We start from the raw sequence: 13,099 nt of genomic DNA on the forward strand, positions 1-13,099 counted from the left end.
TATAATTTTTTGTATTGTGCCAAAAACATATATAATATAAAATAAAAACATAAAAAAATAAATAAAACCAAAACATTTATACACACTCTCTTGACCTACTTCTGTGCCTTTAAGACGTACAGTACAGTAAATGTTCTCTTCACATGTGATTTTTGTATTCCCAAGCTGTGGGTTTGCTGACAAGTCCAATATAGTTTTTATCTACCCATCCATCAATAACAGCTTCTCTGCAAAACCTGAATAATATTGTGACACAACAATCTGCATTAAAATGTGCTGATGAAACCAAGTTCTTGTTAAAAACTTCAGCCACTCATTTCTAATGTTAGGACTTCCAGGATAAGCATAACATTATATCATCGGTTCTTGTGGTGTTTAGAAATAATAGTATGCATCATGCTTGTCATCCTACTGTGACAGGATGGGCAAAGTTTATTAATAAGGAATATTCATTTTTGATGCATAAATGTGTTCATCAGTCTGACTTAAGAAAGATGTGGAAGTATAGAATGAACACAAAAACAAAACAGCAGCACCTGTAGAGCAAAGAAATACCATCTGATTTGTTCTAACTCTTTGATTGGTTGATTGCAAGTTTGAAACTTGTCTTTGTTTGCATTTAAATAAGTTTTCTCAATTCGCAATCTTTTAGCCCTTAAAGGTTATGTTGACACTTGTAGTTCAGTTCTCTTGGTTCTTTTGGTCCAGACCAGAAAAGAAAATTATACATCTAGCTCTGGTTCGCTTAGCGTTCACACTATTATTTTTTAAAACCGAACCTAAAGATACAAAACTTACCGAACATCCAAAACAACGCTGTGTGCTGGGCTAAATGCGCTCGTTGTATGAGCGTACGTGATGATATTTTTATCAGCTGAGAACTTGTGAAGAGTTCATAAAATGTGTAAAGGACTCAAAACAGTGGCAGGAATTCCTCCGTTGCACACAAACAAAGATCTGCTGCAAGCTTTTCTGACACCTGTACTGAACTGTAATGGGCAATGTAGCTCCTGAAAACACAGGTATGCTTGAGCATTCTGTCCTTTTTAGGGTCGCATCCGACATCATGTCCTGTTTTAAGTTCATTTAGATGTCTGTGGTCCGTGTTGCATTCATATTTCTGTTGAACAGCAGCAGAGTTCATTTGGACCACCTTTTTAGGGGTCTCAGCCCGCTTGTTTGGTGCACACCACGATTCAGATGGCAGCGTTCACACTTATTCAAATGAAACAAACTAACAGCGTTACACCAGCATTCGTTTTAACTGAACCAAACCTGCCAAGTGTGAACACATCCTTAGCTTCATATTTTGATTCTTTTATTTTTCCACTCAAGTGCTGCTGGTTTTGTGTTGGTTTTGTTTAAATATTTTTGTTATTATTCTTGTTTTCATGAAGTTGCACCAGAATATCCCCATATCCCCATTTTTACAGACTGTCCCACATGTTTAACCTCACTGTATATCCTATAGAAAAGGTTGTGTCAGTACACTGATTCAATAAAAGCTTGTTAAAGATGGAAGGAGAGTGAGAGTCCCATGCTCTCCCTCCTAATCACCATGTGGGCTTTGATTAGCTGTGGCAGAGGAATCATGGGTGGCATTTTCCAGCCCTGTTGGGTGTCTCAGTAAAATGATTTACCGCTCTTTCAGCTCCTTCTTTCTTTTTTTCTCCTTTTTCCTCCTCTCATTCCCAGTGGTTTTGATCTATTTTTTGCTGCCTGCCTGCCAGTCGTTTATCACAGGAAGAATGGCTAGGAAAGTAATCTGGCATTAGCGACCAGTGACTAATACCTCAGGATTAAAACGGAGAAAGCCAAAGTTTGTCATTTGTATAAATCATGGCAACATGTCACTATTAAAGATGAAAAAAAGATAATCTTGGTAACACTTACAGATGGAGGACAGAGAAGTACAACTGGGAGAATTCTACAAGATGGCTGCATTGTAAAAGGTTAAATCATAAATTTACTCGGGTTAAGGTATTCACAATACACAGAGAGCTGATATATACTATAAGCCTCATATGAGATGGCACGTAAAGTCCTATTCAAACCAAGTCCAAAAACATTGCATGTCTTTAAACCTATTCAGAAATATCATACTGTCATGATCTATTGTTTTTTTAATTATTCTGTCTTTTTTGAATGTTCAGATGCAAAAACAATTAATTCAAGCACATTTTGTTTCTCAAATTATAGAAAATTTGCATAAGACTGGGTATGAATAGTGTTGATGCTGATATTTTATGTTATGTTTTATGTTGGCATCTGACTTGGTGTAAACAGAAAATAGACTGCATGGGCACAACACCGAGCCTCCGTTTCTACAATTTGACATGGGGATATATGAAATAATACTTTCCTCAATCTCAAACCTGCACACAAACTCTCTGCCACAGGCCACTGGTCAAACTCCCATCCTGTATTATTCATGACACACACACTGCTCTGAGAGTCTGCTGCCTCTGTGTGTGTATGTGTGTGCACGTGTGTGTGTTTACTTTCCCCACAGCATCCAGTAAGTATTAACACAGCCCAACCTGAAAAAACAAGAGATGAATAAAAGGATCAACTGGAGAGAGGACATTTGGACTGAAATTAGAGAGAAATAAAAAACATGTTAATCATTTATAATGGTTTTAGTATGGTAGTTACTATGGTACTTTGGTAAAAATGTAGCAATCTTAAATGTCAAAATAACATTTTTTCATTAAAAGAGTGAATCTACAAATTAGCAGATGGTTTTTCAACATTTAAGCCAATAAATAATTAATTATAAACAATAAATAATTTTACTTGTAAACCCTATTTCCAAGTAAAAAAGAGAAGTAAAGGGAGGAAAAACATTAAATGGGACAAAAGGATTTGATTTTATCAATTGGGAATTGATTGGATCATGGAAACTAGTCTCTATATTAAAGGTGGTTGAATGAAGGGATTGAAAAATAATATTTTATTAAAATAAAATTGGTGATGTCAACCAAAAAAGAAGGTAATTTTGATGAAAGATGAACGTTTTTATGTCTTTGCACTTCTGAATTGGAAACTTGTATTAATGTACTGGAAATAAATCTGATTTCATGTTCAATGTTTCATAGCAATTTTTGGCCTTTTTATTGACAGTGTATAAAGTACAAAGACAACTTCTTACACATAAACCAAATATTTTATAAGGCCATTTTTGTGCTTACCACTTGTATCTTTAATTATCATGTACATCGTAAACCCAAATAAGTTGGCAAAACTCAAAAAAAAATTGAGGCAATCAGTTACATCAAAATTTTTAAATTAAGAAATTCAATGTTTAAGTAAGCAGAACTGGCAGATTTTTATTTTGTACTCATATATTTTAATTGTTATTAAATTGAAATATTTAAGTAAACTAATTCATACATTTAACTTAAAATTATCATGTAATCTCAACATAAACATTTTTATTAGTGGACACTTAACTAGCTAATTCAGAAAATGCTAATTTGCTAGCATGTTAGCAATAGCATGGCATAACACTTGCTGAATGAGTACAGCAATATAAAACATTTAACATTCCTGCTCTCAAACCAAGCAACCCTATAGGTCGTTTTTTCAAGCACCTTATTAAGACCTATATTTACGTTTTAAAGTCATGCGCCCTCTAGCTGGTAGTCATGTTACATCTGTCATCATGAAATGACGTATGACCGTCGTTACCGATCAAAATGCGTGTTCATTTAAATACAATGTGTGGACTTTTTACACAGTCCCTTACCCACCATTTGTCCTATTTCCATTTAGCAAAACTCATTTTTTTATTAACGATTACACCTACCCCAACCCTAAATCTACCCTTAGTGATTTATAGTGCATATACACTTTATGAGCACATGCGTTCCCTGGGATCGAACCCACGATCGCATGATCACATGATTGCATATTGTTGTATATTGTGTATTACATGATGAACTCTCCAAAAACCCACATTAACAGAAACCCTTCTAAATTAGCATAACAAAACATCACTCGCTACTAAATCTCCCACTTAACATTAATCTTGCACAAAAAAAAACATTATATAACACTTACTGTTAACATTTACTCTCCTTTTGGAGAGCCATGGGCAAAGCATTCCAGGAAATAGAAATCCCAGCACTGCGTTCCAGGCAGGTTTTTGAGCCTGTAAGACACGACTTCAAACCACGACTCACGACTTTGTAGCTTTCCAGGCAAGTCACGCCAAACTGCCTGAGTGTAAACAAACCAGCATGGCAGACCATACGGGGCTTATACTCATTTACAATTATTTCTATCGCCAAAGGTGCTTACTCCTTGCTTATTTGAGGGAAACGGAGGAGGAAAAACGGCGCATAAGGCAAGAGAAGCTGTTATACCTTTTATTTTACTGCCGTTCCGGTGCACTTTCACGGGTAAAAGGTTGGAAAAACACGGGTTACGGGTTGCCTGGAACGTGGCATTAAGTTAATCTAAATGAAAAGAAATGAGTTCATAAAACTCAAAACAATGAAACAGTTCAGAACTTAAAATATATCAGTTCTGTGAACTCAAAAGAAAAATAAAGATCATTTGACTGAATTAATTTGTTTAATTTAAGTTTGTCCTACTCAAACCATTTAATTATTTTGAGTGTTAGGGTTTACAATGTACTCATAATCTCTTTGTTCATTCATATTTCCCTCTCTGTGAAGCGCTTTGCCTTCCCACGTGGTTTAGCTGCTATGCTAGTCCTGGAATGTCACACTGACATAAACTTAGCTGTCTAGCCGAGCTTTACATTCACACTCAACTGAACGTGTGCGAGAGAAACATTAGGGACCATTTAAAAAGCACTTTGAGGAGGAAATCCCTCTTGGCAACATAAAGTTCAATTAAGCAAACAACCTCTCTGCTCGTTAACCCTGCCCCACGCCTCACAATTGATCAATAAGGTCATAAAACGTGTGCTAAAAACTAGAATGTGGTGCCGCACCTCTCCTGTAGTTCCTGTATTGTTAGACCTAAAAATAACAAATTAAAATGCGAACGAGATGAAGAAAGTGAAGCCATGAACCTGTGAGATGATGATGGCACCTCTTTAGTCCTCCTGGTGCCTTTACTTTTAATGTGAGCATTAGTGCATGGTGTCTCTCTGGACCGCTGCACTTCTCTAGCTTAATTATTAAGAGTGCCGGCTAATGAACTGCAGGATTACTGAGGTGATAATCGCTGTCTTGGTAGGTGCATTAAGTCTTGTTCTATGTCATTGTGCTCTGAGGACAAGAAGAGAGAATGGGAATGGACGGGGGAAGAAGAAGAAAAAGATAAGTGAAAGAAAAGAGTAAGAAAGACAAAGAAATAAAAGACTATCTGCTCACTGCTGCATCTTCTGGGAAACCACACCGCGCGGCTCACGCTCCCAGTGTGAAGGCTGTAACCTGTTAATATGGGCGCTGAAATGAACATGTGATGCTCACGCCCCACTCACGGAGCATGTGTTAAACAGACCTAACTTGCTAAAATTTGTCTGAAGTTACTCAATATTGAAGTTACTCTATATAAACTTCTTGTTTATAGAACTTTTGTAAAAAAAGCAAAACAGGGCCCTGAGGGCTCGTGCTGTATGGAAGAATCACAAGCATATTCAGTACAGCAGCACTCGTTTTGCATTGGTTCATTGTAAAAAGGATAGTTTCGACTCTAAATTCTGATTGGACAAGCCATGTTCAAAGCCATTGTAAAATGCAAATCTGTGACTACATTCTTTGTAGAGACATTGCTTGGCTATTGTAAACAGTCTAAAGTAATTTGGCAGAAGAACTGGTGGTAACACTATAATAATTAGGATCAAAAATCAAAATCAATTCAATGCATTAGATATAACAAACTAACAATAAAACATTTTTACAGCATTCATTGATAGGTAATTTCAAATGTTACTATTGTTGATTGTTAAAACATGTTCGTTCTTAATTACTAATGTTAATTTATAGAACACGAAATGTTAAAAATGTGTATGCAAAAATATCAGAGTTATCATCTAGAATAAAAAAAAATTCTGTAAGAGTATTGTTCATCATTTTTATTTCATGTTAGCTATTGCATTAACTGTTAACATACAGAACCTTAAAGTTTTATTGAAGTGTTTATTCCAATTTTTATGATGAAGATTATTTTTTACATAATTTTTAATAATCATATTGCTGCAGTTTTATAAAAGCAATATTTGTGTACAAATATCAGTTACACGTCTCAAAAGAACACATTCGTATTGACTATAAATAAACATCTTGAACATCTGCCGAATGTTGTTTTAATGATACAGATGTCTTGCAGAAGACCATACGCTCTAAAATTAATATCTTCCAGTTGTAAATGCACATATCGAATACATTTATCAACGTATGTGGGAATCACAGGTAGCCCAAATGGACTTGAGTGTTGAGACTGAAAAAGGCAGAGTACCGGATATTAATTGCTCATATCCAGCAAAAACAGACAATGTCTGACCACATTATTTTATACACCTTCTGTTAAGGTACACTGTGCATGAGAGCACTTGAAAATACACGTATGTGACCCAGTTCTGTCCACAACCTTTCACATTTGCCTTTAATCTATGTGGTGTGTTTGCCGTGTGTTTTACACACCATGGGCCCTGTCAGAAAAAAAGGGGCCCCTCTGCGTGGGCTTGACATTTCAGCAGCCTGCCGTTGGCCCGTCCTGCGATCTTTGCACACACATGCGCTTGCAACTTCCCACGATGCCTCTCTGCGCTCTCGCCCACTTGGGACGCGCTCCGGTCTCATTTACCCATGAACCCCGGCGTTCCTTCCCCCACCCTGCCACGTCTTGCCACGGACGATTGTATTTTTGATGTCCAGAGGGGCAGTGCTCCGATTTATCATCTTTTAATGTGACATCTCACATTTATCACTCGGGTGTTAGAACACGCAACAGCCATCGAAAATGAGCTTCATTAGTCGGATATTGTGGCTGTAAGTACGCCGGCTAATTAAATTCAAACAGACTCCGCCGACCAGAGAGGCAATTATATTATATGCACACAACATGATGAAGTATTCCTTGCTCTGTTAAAGAGGCAGCACAGCATGCAAATATTTGTGTGTCGCTGACCCCTCCAGCGGTCTGACGGAGCCGGCCCGGGCATCGCGGTCTGTTTGATTGTGTTAATTTGGCTTTTTGAATAATATATCAGGCCTATATCACAGCCTGCTTGTGCAATTAAGCACCACCCGAGTCCCGACGATTACAGCCTGTGATCAGAACACCTTATACTGGGTGTTGATTTTTTTAAAGTCTCATTGTTTAATCTCATCTCCAAGGCACTTTGGGGATGGTAAATGGAATTAGAGTTATTCACTTTGAAATAATAAATTGTTAACCTGCTGAATTCCTGCCAACTGTAAGTTCGGATTATCCCTAGGTCATGTTCTGAAATCTGTCTCGGAAATGATAAAATCAGTTGTGCACCATTCAGAATTACATTTAAAATGTCTTTTAAATTCCAATTCATTTCCTAAATTTGAATTGAATTTGAAATGAGGTATCGAACAGGACGTAAAATTGTGATTCGAAATTTGAATGCAAGGAACTAAATTAAGAAATTAATATAATTGTAATTTTTAACTTGAAAAGCAAAGTTTGTCAAAACCAAAGTTTGAAGGTTTACAGACAGACAGACAGACAGACAGACAGACAGATAGATAGATAGATAGATAGATAGATAGATAGATAGATAGATAGATAGATAGATAGATAGATAGATAGACTGTAAAAACTTATTTTCATAATTTGTTATCACAACAATTTTTCTTTTGTCAAATCAACTTAGATAATTAATGTGGTTCAGATAGCATAATATTTTGAGTTTCTGTTGATTAAATCAATCGCCTTCATTGTATTAACTCAAATTTTTAATTTCAATGAACTCAAAATTTTAAGGCAACCAGGTAACTTACTTTTTTAAGTTAAACCAACAATTATTTTTTAGTGTAGATAGATAGATAGATAGATAGATAGATACCACTTACATATAGTATGTTTGTATTTAGTTAATATATTTCATCATTTAAAAAAAATTTATAATTGTGGACTTCATTTCATAAGAATGCATTACTTTCAGAACTCAGTAAATTCCACATCCGGTCATTCTAATTCTTCCTGTGTGGTAGCAAATTCAGTTCAAATTCACCCTCACAAATTGAGTTCTTCAATTCTGAATTTGGTCAACCCTGACTAAAATGACGTAAACGAAAGCCTGACGAGCTCATAAAGGACTGAAATAAAGATCTAGTCCCTCACAGAATCAACAGTCACATAAAAACAAAAAAATGTAGAGCAATTAAGAGCTTCTCTCTGCTTACTTTTCTCCTCATACAGCAGTTTTGACAGGCGCTTAATGGTTTTTCCACAGTGGAGGGCCCCAGGAATGTGCAGGATGGGCTCCGGGTAAAGGAGCGGCGCAGGACCGGGATGGCCACAGATGTCACGCCGCGGCCTCTCTGTCTCTTTTTCCACTCCATTGAGCTTGTTACAGCCGCTCTCCATACGCACCCTGCCTCCACATCCTCTCACGAACACGGCCCTCTCCGCGTGAGGCGGGAGCCTGGGAGGCCACTGGAAATGGGTTGTGAAAAAGGGCTCCCAGGGGTCACGTGAAGAGTGAAGGGAGAAAAAAAGAGGAGAGAACAACCCAACACACCTGCAGGACGAACAGGCGCTTTACTGGCTGGCTGTTCAGGCCCATCCAGTGGACCGGTGGTCCTTTTGTCATGCCTTTTGCCCTCGCCCCCTTCCGGCCACCCACCTGTCTCCCATCATGCCCTCTGTACGTCTCTGCCGGGCACCCCCCAAAATCAACAGCACCTCTTGGGCACAGCCTCCCATTAAAGACATCTGCGCATAGGCGATGAGCAGATAAATCATTTTTGCAGAACAATTTTGATAAATGAGCTGTTCGCTTTGGAGTGCCTGTGCTTCTGCGCTCCTTTACCCCAGTGGTCCACGGCCTCTGTTTCCAACATGCTGCAGGCTTATTTTAAACCCATGTATACACACACACACACACATAGACACACACACATAGACACATGCCAAAACCACCTCCTGCCAACAGCAAAGGTAGAGGAAGTTGGAAAGAGCTTTAAATAAGGAAATGTTTTGAGGCAAGTATCGCATTATTTGGCAAGTATAACTTCCAGTTAACATTAACAACCTAATTTAGACATAAATTAACACATAAGGGAAACTGAGGCTAGTTGCCACACTAGGAAGCAGTCGCGAGGGCTTTATCAAACTATAAGGAGTCAAAAGTCCAATCACAAAAATGTGTGTTTTCTCTAGCAGTGGTTTTTGTATGTTGGCTTCAAATATCATCATATTTTGTAATGGGTTAACAAGGAACACAGTGAAACCACTTTGGGATCCATTACCCCTGTAAAATATATAACAAAGTTAGATTTTAAACAAAAGGCTAAACTGTCTAGCCCTTTTTCCCCATAAATATTAGGTTGGAGCAAATTGTCACACTTTATGTTTTATGTAATTTTAATATAATTACAATTTCTGTATTCCAAAACATATGCATTTTTTGCTGTTTTATGAATTGTTTTGCATTTCACAATTTGTTTAAAGTTTTACTGAAAATATACTTCCATTTCTGTATAAGTATAAAGAGTGACAACTAGCCCTGGGCTCCCCTATGTAGGAAGAAATGTGTGCATCATAAGAAACAGTGTAATGATGAAATAACAAAAACAAAAAGAAAAGATACATAAATCTTTTAATATTCTGTGTATGAATGCATTACACATCCATATTATTTTCATTTCAAAGAGATTGTCATAAAAGTATAATTTTGGAGAAGCTCATCTAATATTTCAAATGTTGTGAATGTTTTATTCATCTGTACCAGTGTCAGAAATTAACTTTTTTTATTAAGGGCCTGGAAATGATTTTCAGGGGTGTTTTATATAGTTTTATATAGTGCAGATCTTTTCTTGTACATGTGCACTGTAAACCCGAACAGTACTACTAACTTATAAAGATTGAGTACTCTGCAGTTAAAGTCTGTTAAATCATTGATGCAACTTAAAACAGTTACATTATCTGAACGAGGAGTTTAGTTTTTTTTTGTGTAGCTCAACATTTTTGAGTAAGCCCTTATGCTTAAATTATTATTTTTAAGTTTACTGAGCGACATAAAGTGACATCATCCACATCACGTCCTTGCTAAAAAAACGACATTATCAGAAGAATTCATTCAACATTAAACTGAGTTGCAGCAGATTTCAAGTTCCCAGCATGTTTTGTATGCTGTAATAATATTCTGTTACTTTGGTATTTTCTGTTAGAGATGCACCAATGTATCGGCCAACAATCTGTATTGGCCGACAAAAGCTATTATTATCACGATTGGCCATCGGCCGATTGTTTAAAAACTGCCGATGGTCAGGGCCGATTATATCCTGTCAATCAAAAGGGTACGGAAAAACATGTTCAGACTGCAACTCAAACTGTTTGTGAAGAAAATCACTCGTGTTGAATTTTAGCGCATTAACAGTTTAAAAATAGTGACGTTAAAGCAGGCTCTTTTTGACCCTATGTATCACCAGTAGTTCAAGCCAGGTTGCCAGGGTTGCCAGTGTACCAAATGAAAGGATTCCCTGTATAGTTTGCAACATTATTTGGGAGAGATTTTTTTTCCTTAAGAAAAACCAAACTATCGGTATCGGCATTGGCCGATATCATTCTGAATAATCACTATCGGTATTGACAGAGAAATTTAGTATCGGTGCATCTTTGGTTTCTGTGATGTTGATGTTTTGTAGGGTTACCGTCGTGGTGAAGACCAGTGCCTGTGGTTAGGTCAGGAATGGGCTATATTGCATGTTGATTAACAGTTCATTCAAGTAAATAGTGATAGTCTCTTAGATGGTTACATTAGTGTATGCTAGTGTGCTGTTGCTAACTAACATTGGGTGTTAGTTTATTCAAAATTTCAATTAAATTGTAATTAGTGAGTTTGTGTAGTACAAAATATTTTTTTTTAAGTTCTGCTAAAATAATCTTTGAGTTGTTTACTTAAATGCTTTGAGTATTCTGAACTTATTGTATTCTGAAAAATGAAAAACATTATGTATGGTAAACAATAGTTTTAAGTACAGTGGACATTAAATAAAATTAAAATTAACATTTTTCAGTTTGACTTGATTGTTATTTATAATTATTGTTTACTTAAAAAATCTGAGTTGCTTTACTCACATTTTTTTCTAATCAGTGTCTATAAAATTGAGTATTCTGAACTTACTGGGTTTTACAGTGTGTGTCATCCATTTCTGTTAAATCAACTTTATTTTAATTCATTGCAATTATGACTTCAAGAGTCTAAACTTTGCATTGGTGTAGAAACAATTTTCACTCAGAAATTGCTAGTATATTTCACAAACAGCAAGTAACACATTGAATTAATGTGAAATTTTGAAGCAGAAAAACTGAAATAGTATGAAATATGCAGTGTAGATAGCCCTAGATATAAAATGTTATGAAATGTTGCAAATGTTTGATAACAAATAAAAACTTCTCTAAGGAAGCATTTTCTTGTAACCTTCAGTCCTGGTTAATTTCTGACAATGATGTGCTCGGTAAAGAAAAATACAACAGAATGGCTGACAGTGATAACTCGCACTTAATTTTTCATTCAATTGACAACCCTACTGAGCTTTACATCACAGTCATAAACATCTGAAAATACAATCAATACACATTAATTATTTGAATCATTTTCTGAAGACTCCAAGAGCAAGACATCATTGTGCTACAAAGCGAATGAAAAACATTAAGAACATGCTGTTTCTCTGAAAAAATCTGTCTAAAAAAAGTTTTCAGGCCTTTGGAGGAAAGAAGCAGCGTGCAATGATGGCACACTTATGCATTTTAAATTACTGCTTTTCTTCACCAGTTCAATTATCCGGGACAATATAACAATCATAAAATAAATTAGGCTTCGCACTTGAGGGAATTAATGAGGTATCTTTGATGTAATAAAATCAAACAAATATCTAATTAAGCATAACCATTACATTATGGTTTACAAATTTTATTAGTCATTGTTAATGGAATAAATCATTAAGTACTGCACTTAAAGTCGAGAAACACTCTACCACAAATTAAACAAGATTTTTTTGTAATTTAAACAATGTGTTACAGTATTTGATGTGTGTGTGGAAGGACAATCAGGGGTCGATTTCACGTGCTGTGGTGTTTGATATGGTAGACATGCTGCTTATTTGACCCGTGCAGTGCAGTACAGAGAAAACTGTAGCATTTATGCTTCATGTTCACAGAAAAAATAATAATAATAAATTCAGTTAGATTTAAAAAAAAAAAAAAAAAAGAAGAAGAAGAAAGAAAAAAAAAAGAAAGAATAAAAAAAAGCTTCTTTTTCAGGTCAGATTTCCAGCACTTTGAATTGGCCAGGTAGACAAATCTAAATGTACAGCAGCTGAATTCAGAATAAATAAATTACAAATAAATTTCTAGGTAACACTTTACAATAAGGTTCATTAGTTAAACATTAGTTAATGTATTAACTAACATGAACTAACCATGAGCAATACATTTGTTACTGTATTTACTAATCTTCATTAATGTTGGTTAATGAAAATAAAGTTGTTCATTGTTTGTTCATGTTAGTTCACAGTGCATTAACTAATGTTAACAAGATTTTAATAATGTATTAGTAAATGTTGAAATTATATATATAAATATAGATTCATAAATGCTGTACAAGTACAGTTTATTATTAGTTCATGTCAACTAATATAGTTAACTAATGTTAACTAATTAACCTTTTTGTAAAGTGTTACCAATTTCTATAGGGAAGACCGGTGCTGGGTGTCACACTTTTTATTCCAGTGAGTTTTTCTCTCACTATTTAAAGTCAATGTCTGTATACTTGGCTAAAAAATGGACAATTTCCATCATCATTTGCCAGGAAAAACACATCAATACATTCAGGGCATGTTGTTACACTCGGAATTAGCCATTGAATAGCTTATTTAAAGCTGCAGCCTGTAATTTTGCCTCTTTGTCGCCATCTCTGTTT

Source organism: Ctenopharyngodon idella, chromosome 14 (genome assembly GCF_019924925.1).
Source record: "Ctenopharyngodon idella isolate HZGC_01 chromosome 14, HZGC01, whole genome shotgun sequence".
In the NCBI taxonomy this organism is placed as follows: Eukaryota; Metazoa; Chordata; class Actinopteri; order Cypriniformes; family Xenocyprididae; genus Ctenopharyngodon; species Ctenopharyngodon idella.